The sequence below is a fragment of the Solanum pennellii genome, chromosome 6 (assembly GCF_001406875.1).
Source record: "Solanum pennellii chromosome 6, SPENNV200".
Lineage (NCBI taxonomy): Eukaryota > Viridiplantae > Streptophyta > Magnoliopsida > Solanales > Solanaceae > Solanum > Solanum pennellii.
This window is the reverse complement of record NC_028642.1, coordinates 31,795,737-31,808,331: the sequence shown is the minus strand read 5'-3', so window position 1 is coordinate 31,808,331 and position 12,595 is coordinate 31,795,737. Positions and strand designations below refer to the sequence as shown.

The window sequence follows — 12,595 nt, the reverse complement described above, 5'->3', positions numbered from 1 at the left end:
GATCTGTAAAAAAGAGATTCATACTCTTTTGAATAACAAGATTATTCGCCCTTCTAAGTCACCTTGGAGTTGTTCAGCATTTTATGTTAACAATGCAGCTGAACAAGAAAGGGGTTCACCTAGACTGGTGATTAATTATAAACCTTTAAACTCCGTTTTAAAATGGATTCGCTACCCGATTCCCAACAAAAGGGATCTTTTAAAAAGAACTTTCAAAGCAAATGTTTATAGCAAGTTTGATTTAAAATCGGGATTTTGGCAAATTCAAATTGCCGAAAAGGATAAATATAAAACAGCTTTCAATGTCCCATTTGGACAATATGAATGGAATGTAATGCCTTTTGGGCTTAAAAATGCCCCTTCAGAATTTCAAAATATCATGAACTCCATTTTTAATCATATAAGCCAGATGTCAATAGTTTATATTGACGATGTTTTAATCTTCTCTGAGGATATTGATTCTCATTTTAAACATCTAAATATTTTCTTTAAAATTATTAAGCACAATGGTTTGGTCATTAGTGCTAAGAAAATAAAATTATTTCAAACAAGAATTAGATTTTTAGGACACGATCTTTATCAAGGCACCTATAAACCAATTTGCAGATCTATTGAGTTCTCAGACAAATTCCCAGATGTCATCTTGGATAAAACACAACTACAGAGATTCCTCGGGAGTATTAATTATGTAGCTGACTTTATTCCGAAAGTTAGACATATTTGCAAACCCCTCTTTGACAGGTTAAAGAAGACTCCTTCACCTTGGTGTGACAATCATACTAAGGCTGTTATTCTCCTTAAGAACATGGTTAAAGATCTTCCTTGTCTAGGTATCTCTAACCCCGACTTTTTTATGATTGTGGAGACTGATGCTTCAGATATCGGATACGGCGGTATTCTTAAACAAAGAAAAGACCCCAAATCTCTGGAGCAATTAGTCCGTTATTATTCTGGAATCTGGAATTCTGCGCAAAAGAATTACAGCACGGTCAAAAAGGAAATCCTTGCTATTGTTCTTTGCATAACTAAGTTTCAAGACGATTTGGTTAATAAAGAATTTCTCCTCAGGGTAGATTGTAAATCTGCTAAAGAAATCCTTCAAAAGGATGTCAAAAATATTGTCTCTAAACAGATTTTTGCTAGATGGCAAGCTTTATTATCCAGTTTTGATTTTCAAATCGAATTCATTAAAGGAGAGAATAATTCTTTACCTGATTATCTAACCAGGGAATTTTTGCAGGGTAAAAATGAGGCCCCAAGTCAGGCCAACAGTGGGCAGGCAGCCAGCTAGGCCCAATCCTAGCGAACCAGCCAGAACGGGACCTTTTGCAAGAAGACCAGAAATAAATCAGACAAGGCCTGATCTAAACAGGTATTCAACCCTAGCAAGTTTGCCACCAATCAGCCCAACGGAACTTCCCCTGAGTCGTCCCACAGGAATGCTGGTATTGAAAAAGCCCTTTGCAAAGGACCAGGAAGCCAGCACTTCTTCATCACCCAGCGGAGAACTCAGATTCTCTCAAAAGCAAACAAGTGACTGTTATACAATGAAGCAGCCTCAGAGTTTTGTAGAAGCAGTCGCCCCAAGTAGCTCCAAGACAGCTCCTAGGGAGAAAGAGAAATTTGAAATGGTTTCTCTAAATGTTTTTCCAGTCCTTGCTCTCGACAAGGAATATGAAGGCTATGAGATCAAACATCTCCTGAAGCCCATCTACACCAACAGGAATTACGTCGACACAGACAATTCCTTAAAAACCAGAAGGTACTTTGAGTTCATCCTCGTAGATACCGGATCATTGGAGATTGAACATGAATTGGCAGACAAATCCGACCCGGATAGCATCGCCTATTCAAAGATGACGATCAAGAAGATTTTATCTCCATACAATTGGCCAGTAGATCATCTACAAACGCCTATCAGTCTTTCAAAAAGATTCAACCCTCAAACCTACAATTGGTTTGACTATAAAAATGCTTGGTTGAATTTTATGTATGTCAGGCCAACCACTCACACGTGGTTTATTAAATATTGTCCGGAGGTTTCAGCCTCTATCATACCAAGATGGTTCTACGAATGGTGGAGCCTTTTTGGTGGAAATAAACAAGTCATGCCTCGGCAATTTGCAGAGAACTATTCTCAGTTTCAAGTCGATGAAGGCATATCAACCCTCCCAGAGCACATTAAGCTCTGTAAGTATTTCATTAAGAGAGCTTATTTTATATTTTAAGCTGGACATTCGTTATTGCAGATTTTGACAGGATCAAATTTTTGTCCAAAGAAATCCGTATTAAAGGATGGACTCCGGCCAAGAAAGGCAGCCCTTTTCCTTCCCCGGGAAAAGAAATATCACAGGCATCACCCTCTAAGAGTGATTTGAAAAAGAGACTTGAAAAGGCTCTTTCAGAACTAGACGATAACCCAGACGAAGCTGCCATTAATCAGCTCCTTGATGAAGCCTCATCTCAAAGTGATGACAATGGCGACATGCTAAACCCAAAGGCTTTAGCCAGATCTTATCTAAATCCTTTTGACTAAGAGTCCTAGTTGAGGTTATTAAAAACCAGAATAATTAGTTTTCCTGATAGAGATTCAAAGAATCAGAATTATCAAGGAAGAAGCAAAGGGAGTCTCAAAGAAGACGGAAACTTTTGCTGACTCAGTCAAGACAAAAGGAATTCGCCAGGGCCCTACATCATGGAAGACAAAAGTCAGGCATCTTTGCTTTTCAAAAAGGAAAAGATGACAAACAACTTTACTCAGGCATCTTTGCCTTTCAAAAAGAAAAGATGACAAACAACTTTACTTTTGCTTTAATCAAAAGCAACGGAAGGAAATCAACAGCCAATCAAAAGAGAAGCTTTTTAGATTTCCTTATCTCTTTGTCTTTAAGCTTTACCTATATAAGGCAGTATAATTTATCAGTCTAAGCATCAGAAAATTCGCACTACTAAAAATTTTCTTGAATGCTTCTTATGTAAAAACTATGCTTCGTATGGAATAAAGGCCCTTTTATTAGTAAGTTTTATCTTCCTTATTTAGATTCCGCAAGATCCTTTTATGGTATCAGAGCCATGTTAATGACGTTTTATATGAGTAGCTAAACCTATTGTTGTCTTGGCTGGTAGGAAACTCTTCCTGTGATAAAATTATGAAATAATATTAATTTAATTTATCTGATTAATGAATTATTATTTATCTATTTATTATGTTGAAATGTATTTACTTTATATGATATACTCTTTTAGCTTTAATTAAAACAATTCTATAGCTTTGTTTACCATTATCATGTTGAGGTTTTGTCTCTGCATAAGTCTGAGTATGCCGATTAATCTCCGGCTTAAGAATTTGGGTAGCCTTTTGGGAGATCATTGTAAGTCCAGTAAGACTCAGGAGGAGCCGGCAACCGATCTTATGGTGATCCGTTCTACAATAAGACTTGCCAAAGACATGTTAAATCCAAGATGCATGATAATAGTTGGACTATAGTCTGTTTAATTGTTATAATTTATTGCTAATCGTCTATATTATTTTGAGTAATTATCTTTTTAAAGGTTTTAAAGGATTATTTATTTCCTCATCTGTCAGATAATCTTTATTAAAATTATTTATTATTTTATCCTTGAAAGTTTCTTCCATGCCTAAAGACAACTGTTTAACTATCATGAATAACAATAATATTGTTAACTCTATTAATTGTTCTATCTCTAAAGAAGATATGCGTTTACAAAATTGGTCTATTCCTAAAGAGCCTATAAATAAGATTTATCAAATAGATAATTTCAGCATGTTTAAAAGTTTTAATATTAAAACATGTGAATCAACTTCTGCAATTAATAATTCTTTAGAATCTATTAAATTGCTTATTGCTGCTGACATTGACAGGTATAGAAAGGAATTTAAGTTCCTTCATATTGGTCTTGTACAGGTAGCTGTTAAACCTCTATTCCGAAAAGGTCTTAATATTCCTATCTGTCTTATGCTTAGAGATGCTAGACTTCTCAATGTTGAAGACTCTTTGTTAGGAATCCTAGAAAGTAATCTTGCTCATGGGCCTGTTTACTTCAATTGTTATCCAAATTTTTCTATAGAAATAGAAGATCCTCATATTCTTGACACCTTGACTCTCAACATCAAGACTAAGAATATGAACAGCAAAATAGGAACCAGAGATCTAGCTGTAATATACAGGGTATATTACAAGCTTATGAAGACCACTATTGCCCCAAAGGCAATTAACTCTAGTCCCAAAGGTGTTACTATGCTTATGGAATCACACCAAGAGCATAGCACTACTTTTGTGCCTAGAATGTTAAAGTGGGATGAAATCCTTTCTGACGAAAACTTAATGCGGTGAAAATAAGGGCAAGTTTCTGGCAAAAAGTATGAATGAGTTGTGAATTTGTTCTGAGAGTGAGTGTTGAAAAGTAATCCTTATACTCAAACTGAAATTACTGTGTGAAAAATGAGGATGTTGTTTTGAAGTGAGGACACTAGTTGCGATGCCAGAAATATTAGCACCTCGGTGAGAAATTGAAGAGGATAGGTGTCAGTGTGTGGTGAGTCTGTGTCATGGTCTGGTTCCACATAATCAAGCCAAATAGTGATGACATGCATAAACATGATGAGAATAATCGGGATTGATAGCCAAAAATAATTGCGAAACCTAAAATATAGATACTCTTGTACAAAGATTTTGTAGTGAGTCATAGTGCATTGCTTGAGGATAAACAACAAATTTAAGTTGAGGGTGTTGATGTACCGTTTTTTCATGGTATTTTTAATGCTTGTTCCTTAAGTTTAGTGTGTGTCCAAAAGCCTTTTGGTATTGATTTTTATGTAAGCTTCTCCTTATTTGGAGGAAATCTGTCCAAAGATGAACACGGAAGTGTTTGAGCGAGAAATGCAGAAGAGACCACCTACGATGCTTATGACGGTCCGTATGTGGCATCGTAGTGAGGAGAGAAGCTGCTTAAGGAATATGGGGAAGTATGACCTAGTATGGGCTTACGGAAGTCCATGACGGACCGTCATAGCCACAACGGTCTGTCCTGCTGGTTCGTCGTAAATATCAGCAGTAGTCCTAGTACCCAAATGCCAAGAAGTTAAAGTATTATGGAACGGAGACCCTCAATGGACTGTCGTGCTTGGAACGGTCCGTCATACCTGTTCGTTGAGGGTAATGAAGAAAGTAGCAGAAGAATTTGTGAAATATGGGATGACGGAGGCCGTGACGGCCCGTCGTGACCACTACGGTCCGTCACGAGGTCCGTCGACTCAGACGTGTTTGGACAGATTTTCAGTAATTAGATTCCTTCTTTTATTAGGTTTTTGTTTTTATTATAAATAGTTTGAAAAACCTTGTTTTTGGGGTTAGACTTTTCGATAATTTTTAGTTCTCTTGTTCAAGTATTGAAGAATTAATTTCCGTAGTTGATAAAAATTTTCTGGAATTGATAGTGGGTGTTTTTGTTGATTAATCAAGTGAATTTCTGGATTTTATTCTTTCTTATTAAAGTAAGTGCATGAATTCTTATATTAAATATATGAATAGTGTGATTATGACCAAGGGTAACTAAACTCCATAAATAGGGTTGTGGGAACCATGGGTGAATAATTAGGTAAAATCTAACTAATATAGCAATTCTACAATAAAGTCTTGCATGTATTGATAATTATTTCGTTTAGAAGTCTTTTTAACGGATGGCCGACGTTAGAACTCGTCTTAATGCTACTTGCGGGACAAAGGAGGTAGATAATAGGAAAAGAATTATCAACATAGATTTAGTGTACACTATCTTATAGGCTAGTGTCGGTTGGTACGAGGTAGTAACTTAGTCTAATATCGAATGCAATGCTTAATATGAGGTAAAGGTAAGGGTTAGTATAGCAACACACGTAGCCGGACCAAGGTGCCGAGTGAAATTTTCTAGATGCTGGACCAAGGATTTAGAGATACATAACTTACCACTTTAGATGCAAGATACTAGGAAAGAATTGTTATAGTTAGAATTATCAAGTTAGGAACCTGTAGGGAACACTTAAGCCCTAGTTACTTTTATTAGATATTAAGCTCCGAGATTTGAATATTTTAGTTGTTTACTTTAATTTAGTTAATTATTTTCATTAATTTAGAAATAATAATCCCCTTTTTTGTCTTTTGTTTTCTAGGCAAATAGTTGACTAAATAATAGTAATAATAGAATAAAGTTAAGTCTGAACTATTTTCCTCGTGGGATCGATCCCAACCTCATTAGTTGGGTTCTTACTTGATACGATCGTTTTACTTCTTATTTGAGAAGTAAGTTTGAGTGTATCAGGATACATATTAGTGTTGGATAATAACTATTAAGTTTAGGTAGTAGAATGGGATGTTATCTAGACATTGCTGGATTAGGCTTTGAAGATATTAGTATGTGAGTCCTTAGGTCTTCTCCAAGACCACTATGTGAATGTCCTTAAATGTTGAATGTCTTCTATATGGTTTAATGAACATAATGACTTAAGTAAGTATTATGTAATGAAAATATACTTATGTAGAGTAGCTTTAAGGATTGCTTAGGTAGGCTTGGAGAGGGTGTATTGGCGTTTTCTTAATGTCTAACTTAAGTGAGTCTTACAGTATTTCTAGGTAGGAAGTTTAATGTATAAAATGGGAATTATCTTTTCTTAGGTAATATAAAAGATCACTTTGGTATGTGTGAAGGGATTGTATAGGCGGTGTGAACCTTAGAATCACCTCTGGTAGGAGGGTCTCATGGTTATATTAATTGAAGTGATATTAGTTTATATTGATTGAATGCAACTATATGTGTCTATGTTGAATTAATGTGATCTCTTATACTTGTTTTATAATGTTTTACTCAAAAGGAGAATCTGTTTCTACAAATGTCCTTTTATCATGATTTTATTGCATTGTGCCATACTTAATACATTCTAATGTACTAGTTTCATATATTTTATCTAGCTCTAAAGGTGTAGGTTACATTTGAGAGGAGTCTCGAAGTGGAAGATAAAATTAGTGTTCATTAAAGCAAGAGTTGGTTTGACCTTAATAGATTCGAGGACATCTTGATGTTTAGATTTCCTTATTGAAATTATTGTAATAGACTTAGCTATTTTCTATATGTTGAAGTATGGCTCATGTCTAACATATTCGTATGTCTAAGATGGCGACTTTGAGACTTAGCCTTTCATTATGTTATACTATAAAAGTAATATTTTGAAGTATTACTATTTCTTTTGAAAAGTTTTAATTTTGCGCTACATTTCATACATGTATGTAATGAATGATGTCAAAGGGCTGGTACAAGACCTCAGAGAGGTCAAGTACGTTGTGTAGCCATTCGAGAAAGCCATATATCTAGGGTGTACTCTAAGGTCATGATAAGGATTATCAATATATATAGTAAAGATATTCATATTGTTTAGTTTATAAGAACATAAGAACAACTTTTGAGGAGTTCCCTCAAGGCCAACTAGTGCAATGGATAGTTAGAGTCCGATACCGCTACCAGGACTAAGTGAAATCCCTTAACTCACCCTAGTTACTGTTAACTTTATTAATTCATTTTACTTTCAGGAACAATTGCCTTAACGGAAATAGACCACATGAGCTAAATGTGGAATCCGTTGTCATGAAACCCTACATCGAAGGAAGGTGGTATACTTGACAAGGTAGTAACATAACATGAACATATCATTCTAGATGTATCAACTAGCTAGTGTTCTTATGTGGGCAACATAGTTCACGAACTAGGAGACATACTTGAGATCCTCTTTATGCACAATTGCATTGTAATCTCTCTGTCATGAGAACGATTGTGAATCTACCTTCCCATAGTGGGAAGGGATACCTCTCATTACTAGTTCGCTTAGTGCTAATCTGAAGTCCCTCTTTGAATTTTATTTAAGCCTTGATTAATCATCATAGCTTATTATAGGTCATAGGAGACTAACGCCTTGTATAATATAATCATTAGCACATTTGGAATTAAATTAGAACTTCCTTTCAATAAAACCCTCATATGTGAGATAACAAATTATCATTATCATGTCATAGTAAGACACATTAGTGTCCCACAATCACCCTTATATAATTATACGTCAAAAAAATCTCACAATCCATATAATAAAGACATTTCATTTACATTCATCACCTATCTAATCTTATCACAATTAATACGTCAATTAAACATGATAATAAGGTAAAAGCCATCACAATAATTGAAAATTGATGAAAAAATTTGAGTTTTTTCATCGCTAGTGCCCTTCGACCATGGTCTTTAATGGAGTTCTTTGGGAAGAGAGAAAGTAGAGACAATGGAGAGGATTTTGAGTTTTGGAATTGAGGAATGTTGGGTTAATTTCATTAGGTTTATGTCTAATATAGTCCTTTAAATAACATAATAAGAAACCCATGAACCCTAATTAATTAACCAACCACCTAACTAATTAAAATACTTAACTTAAAATTTCACATTGAAAACCACAACCTCACCTACGAAACCTCCACCTATAGTCTGTAGGTCAGTCTACGCCCCCGTACTACACAATCATCATTGGCAATAGAGAATGTCAATTTGGAACCTTTAGGATATTTTACTAAGTTTTGAACCAAGGATCCATCGACACCTCGTCGATCATACAATAAATGGTCCATTGGCTTCGCAGGTAGCCACTTTCAAACACAACATTTAGGGTCAATTTGGAAGATCCTCCTCAAGGACCCTGAGGGTGGTCCTTGGGGAGTGGTACCCGACTATTTTGACCCTAATCAAAATATAATACTTGTTTAACACCTTTCTACCAATTTTCATCAAATTCTGACTCTTAAAACCTCATGAAACATGCTAAGGCACACTAACCTCTATTTCACTAGTCTACTAACGTCATAGACGTTCCCTGATGCTTTGACTCTAAAACTTCTTAAATCTTTCAAATACATCATTTTAGGTCTTAAAACAGTGTTACAACGAATAGTTGATGATGTGAGGATCTAGATTAGGTCACTAATTTTCGGAGTTTTACAAATGTAATGAACGAAGTCTCCTAAAGGGTATACTACATAGTGTAGGTGGGGGGAATGGGACACTATCTATCCATTGCACAAGTATTCATTTGGGGTGTTTCTTGGTGTGTCCTCATATGAGCATGTTTGAAGAGATCATTATATCATGTTAACAAAATAATGTGACTATGCCTAATCTTAAGAAACATGTTGATAGTATGTCTTGTATGATGAAATCTATGTTTATGATGAATGTGATGTGGAAATTCTAAAGGAATTTTCAAGGAGCAATAAGGTGGAAGTAGTAGTATGGGATGATACCTTCACATTGCACTAAGTGTAACTTGGGGGTTGTCTTTGAGGATGATCTTTATGTGAAGTTCCTAAATGCATGTGTGTTCCTTTAGTAACATTAGTAATGAATGTTGCCTTGCTAAATGAGATGAAGTATGCCTGTCTTTGATAGTCTTAATAATCACTTAGGTGTGCATTGAAGAGAGTGAATGTGAGGTTTCTTCATTAGGATAGGAAAAGTCTATATGAAATGAGCTTACCATAAATTGTGACTTTATGAATGTTTTATCTTATGTGCTAAATGATGATTTATATGATGTTTTGTGACTTGATTCATGCAGGTTTTTACTAAATAACATGAAAGGTTTATTTTAACTAAAATGTCCAATTTTGCATGTTTTTGCATAATGCAATACTTACTACAATATTTGTAATAACCCCATACTCTTTTACATTACAAAATATAGGTGAAGGAATGTAATGGTTATTATAAGGCAAAGCTTGGGAAGTTGAATCTCACAAGATTGGTATGTCCTCATATATTTGAGGACATAGTCTATGTTTCTTTATTTCATTATTTTAAGACTTTGTATAAGACTTAGTATGTTTCTTTTAATGTAAAGGGATGTGAACCTAAGATACTAAGATGTGTCTTTAAGTTGGCTTGTGATGATGAAAATTATTTCTTAACATTTATAAAAAGAAGTTTCTTATTAATATTGTTGTGTACAATCTCAATTCCGCACTACTTTTCATACTTATATAATGAATGATAGCTACGAGGATTCTACAAGACCTCCGAAGGGTCAAGTACGGCGTGTGACGAATCAAGAGTGGTCTTTTTCTTCTAGGGTGTACTTGCAGGTCGTTAAAAATAATGACTGAACTGATGGATAAATATTGTGGAATTGGTGGTGAAATTTTGAAGGAGGAACTTGGAAGCTATTGGTAAGACTTTTATGACCATAAGTTCTTTATCTCAATTATGATGGTCTATCATTGATAATGATGTTCAATTGAAGTATGATTATGTGAATAGAATAGAAATATTATGATATGTTGAATATGATGGCATGTTATGAGTATGTGGAATTGTGAGATCTTGATAGGGGTATGATCATGCAAGTATTAATGTGATTCTCTTGTGTGCCTTATTATGATATGACTAAGACATTATGATCTTACTAACGACGGGTTACACTGAAAGGAATTTCTCATTTAATACCTAAAGGGCTATTATCATGATTATAAAAGGGCTGGTCCTTAAGGCATATATTGTAAACTAATGTGTAAGGATGAGTTAATGACATTTCAAAAATGGACTTTAGCTTAGCACCGAGCAAACTAGATATGAGAGGTGTCCCTTCCCAATGAGGGAAGATAGGTTCACAATGGTTCTCATGAGATGGAGACTGTAATGCAATAATGGACAAAGAGGGTTTCCAACACATATCTCCTAGTTCCTTAACTACGTGCCCTTATAGGAAAACTAGCTAGCGGATCCACCTAGAATGATATGTGCATGTTTTGGTTCTACCTTGGAAAGTAGAGTAACTTTGTTAGGTTTAAGGTTTTATGACACTATATTGCATGTTCAGCTGACATGGTGTATGATCGGTTAAGGTGATTGTTCTCGAAAGTTAAATTAATGAATGAAAGTCATAAAGTAAACACTAACTACGGTGACTTATAGGGTTTTACTTTGTGTAGGTAATGATATGAGACTTTATCTATACATTTCAAAAGTTGACCTGAGGGGAGTCCTAGGAGGATGTTCTTATGTACTTATGTTATGAATGAAATATATATGTTGACTTTACCAAATGTTGATCTATTATGACATTGACTTTATTTTATGAACATTATATTGGTTTAAGTTTCTATATATGATGATGGTGTTTTATGAAATGTAGAGATTGCTTATGGTATCTTTTCTAGTTAACTTGATTATATGGGGTCAGGACGCTTCACATGAGCATTGCACTTATAGGCTTCGGAGGTGATTATGAGTAAGCGTCTTTTTGTTATTTAATGTTATGAACTTTATGATATGAAATGTTAACATGGATTTATTAAAATTTTGCGCTTTTGTTGGTTATGAGCATGTTTTAATGTTATTATGATTATTAATGTGTATATGCTCTTGTATGTGCATAAAAGATTTTAAACTGACTAAACATGGTTTTGGACAAAATGTAACTTTAAGCATGATTTCAATGGTTCTACTTGCATATGTTTCCATAGTACAAGTAGTTTGTACTAACCCATATTCTTTATATTTCTACAATTATGTAGGTTCGTTCCATTGAAGGTTTAAAGGCCATGTGGAAGGAAGACTTGAAACTTTTCCCAAGTTATTGATTAGTCCTCAAGTCCGGGGATGATACCACTTTTCTACTTTAGCTATGATATCAACTATGTATAGAAAAATTATTCTTTCCTTATCATTGACACTTTGTTGTAAGCCAATATGTGGCACATTGTTATAGCATAAGGGCTATGCCAAATCTTATATTCTATGCTAGATGGTTCATGTTTGACACAAATATTAGACTACTTTATATGTTTTGTCTATATTCCATAAATGAGAAGTCTATTTTCACTTCACAAATAAGAAGTCTATGTAAACTTCCTATGTATGATAAACAAAAAGTCTAAGTATACATCACTATGTTAAAGTTTTAAAGTTTATGAATTTTCTCTACCCATGATATTCCATAATGTATGCTAAGTGTCACATCCCAAGAGTACACCCAAGAAGATATGCACTCTCGTAGTGTGACACGGCCTTCTTGACCTCTTGGAGGTCCTGTAAAAGCCTTTGATATCATTCATTTCATACATGTACAAAAGATAGTGTTGAATTAAAACATTTTACACGTAACATCTTAAAACATCTTTCATATTAAAATCATAGGAAAAAAACTAAGTTTCAACATATTACAATCTTAGACTCAAGAATACTTGGAACAAGACCCATACAATACAAATATAGAAATATTTAGTATATTACAATAATTTGAATAAAAGAAGTCTAAAAATAGTTATGGACATACTTCAACTTGCTTGAAAGAATCCTAGTTTCAATGATTTTCTTCAAGACGTTTCTGACCTTTTACCTACACCTTTAGATATAACAAAACATAAGAAATTGGTACAATGCATGTACTAATTATGACATAATGCACAAAATCATGTGAATAAACATTTATGAGAATTATGCTCTTTTTGATAAAAATAATGAATACATCTAGGTGTTTAAGACTTATAAACCCTGTTAAAACAACTAAAAC

The 12,595-nt window shown here is 34.3% G+C and overlaps 1 long non-coding RNA gene across 1 annotated transcript; it reads left to right on the top strand.

Moving 5' to 3' along the window:
* The first annotated feature begins 2,941 nt into the window (after positions 1-2,941).
* On the top strand, positions 2,942-11,899 carry LOC107022756. The gene is made up of 4 exons (XR_001457138.2): positions 2,942-3,016; positions 10,079-10,250; positions 11,216-11,311; positions 11,598-11,899. It is a non-coding gene; the product is annotated as an uncharacterized LOC107022756 (long non-coding RNA).
* Positions 11,900-12,595: the final 696 nt, after the last annotated feature.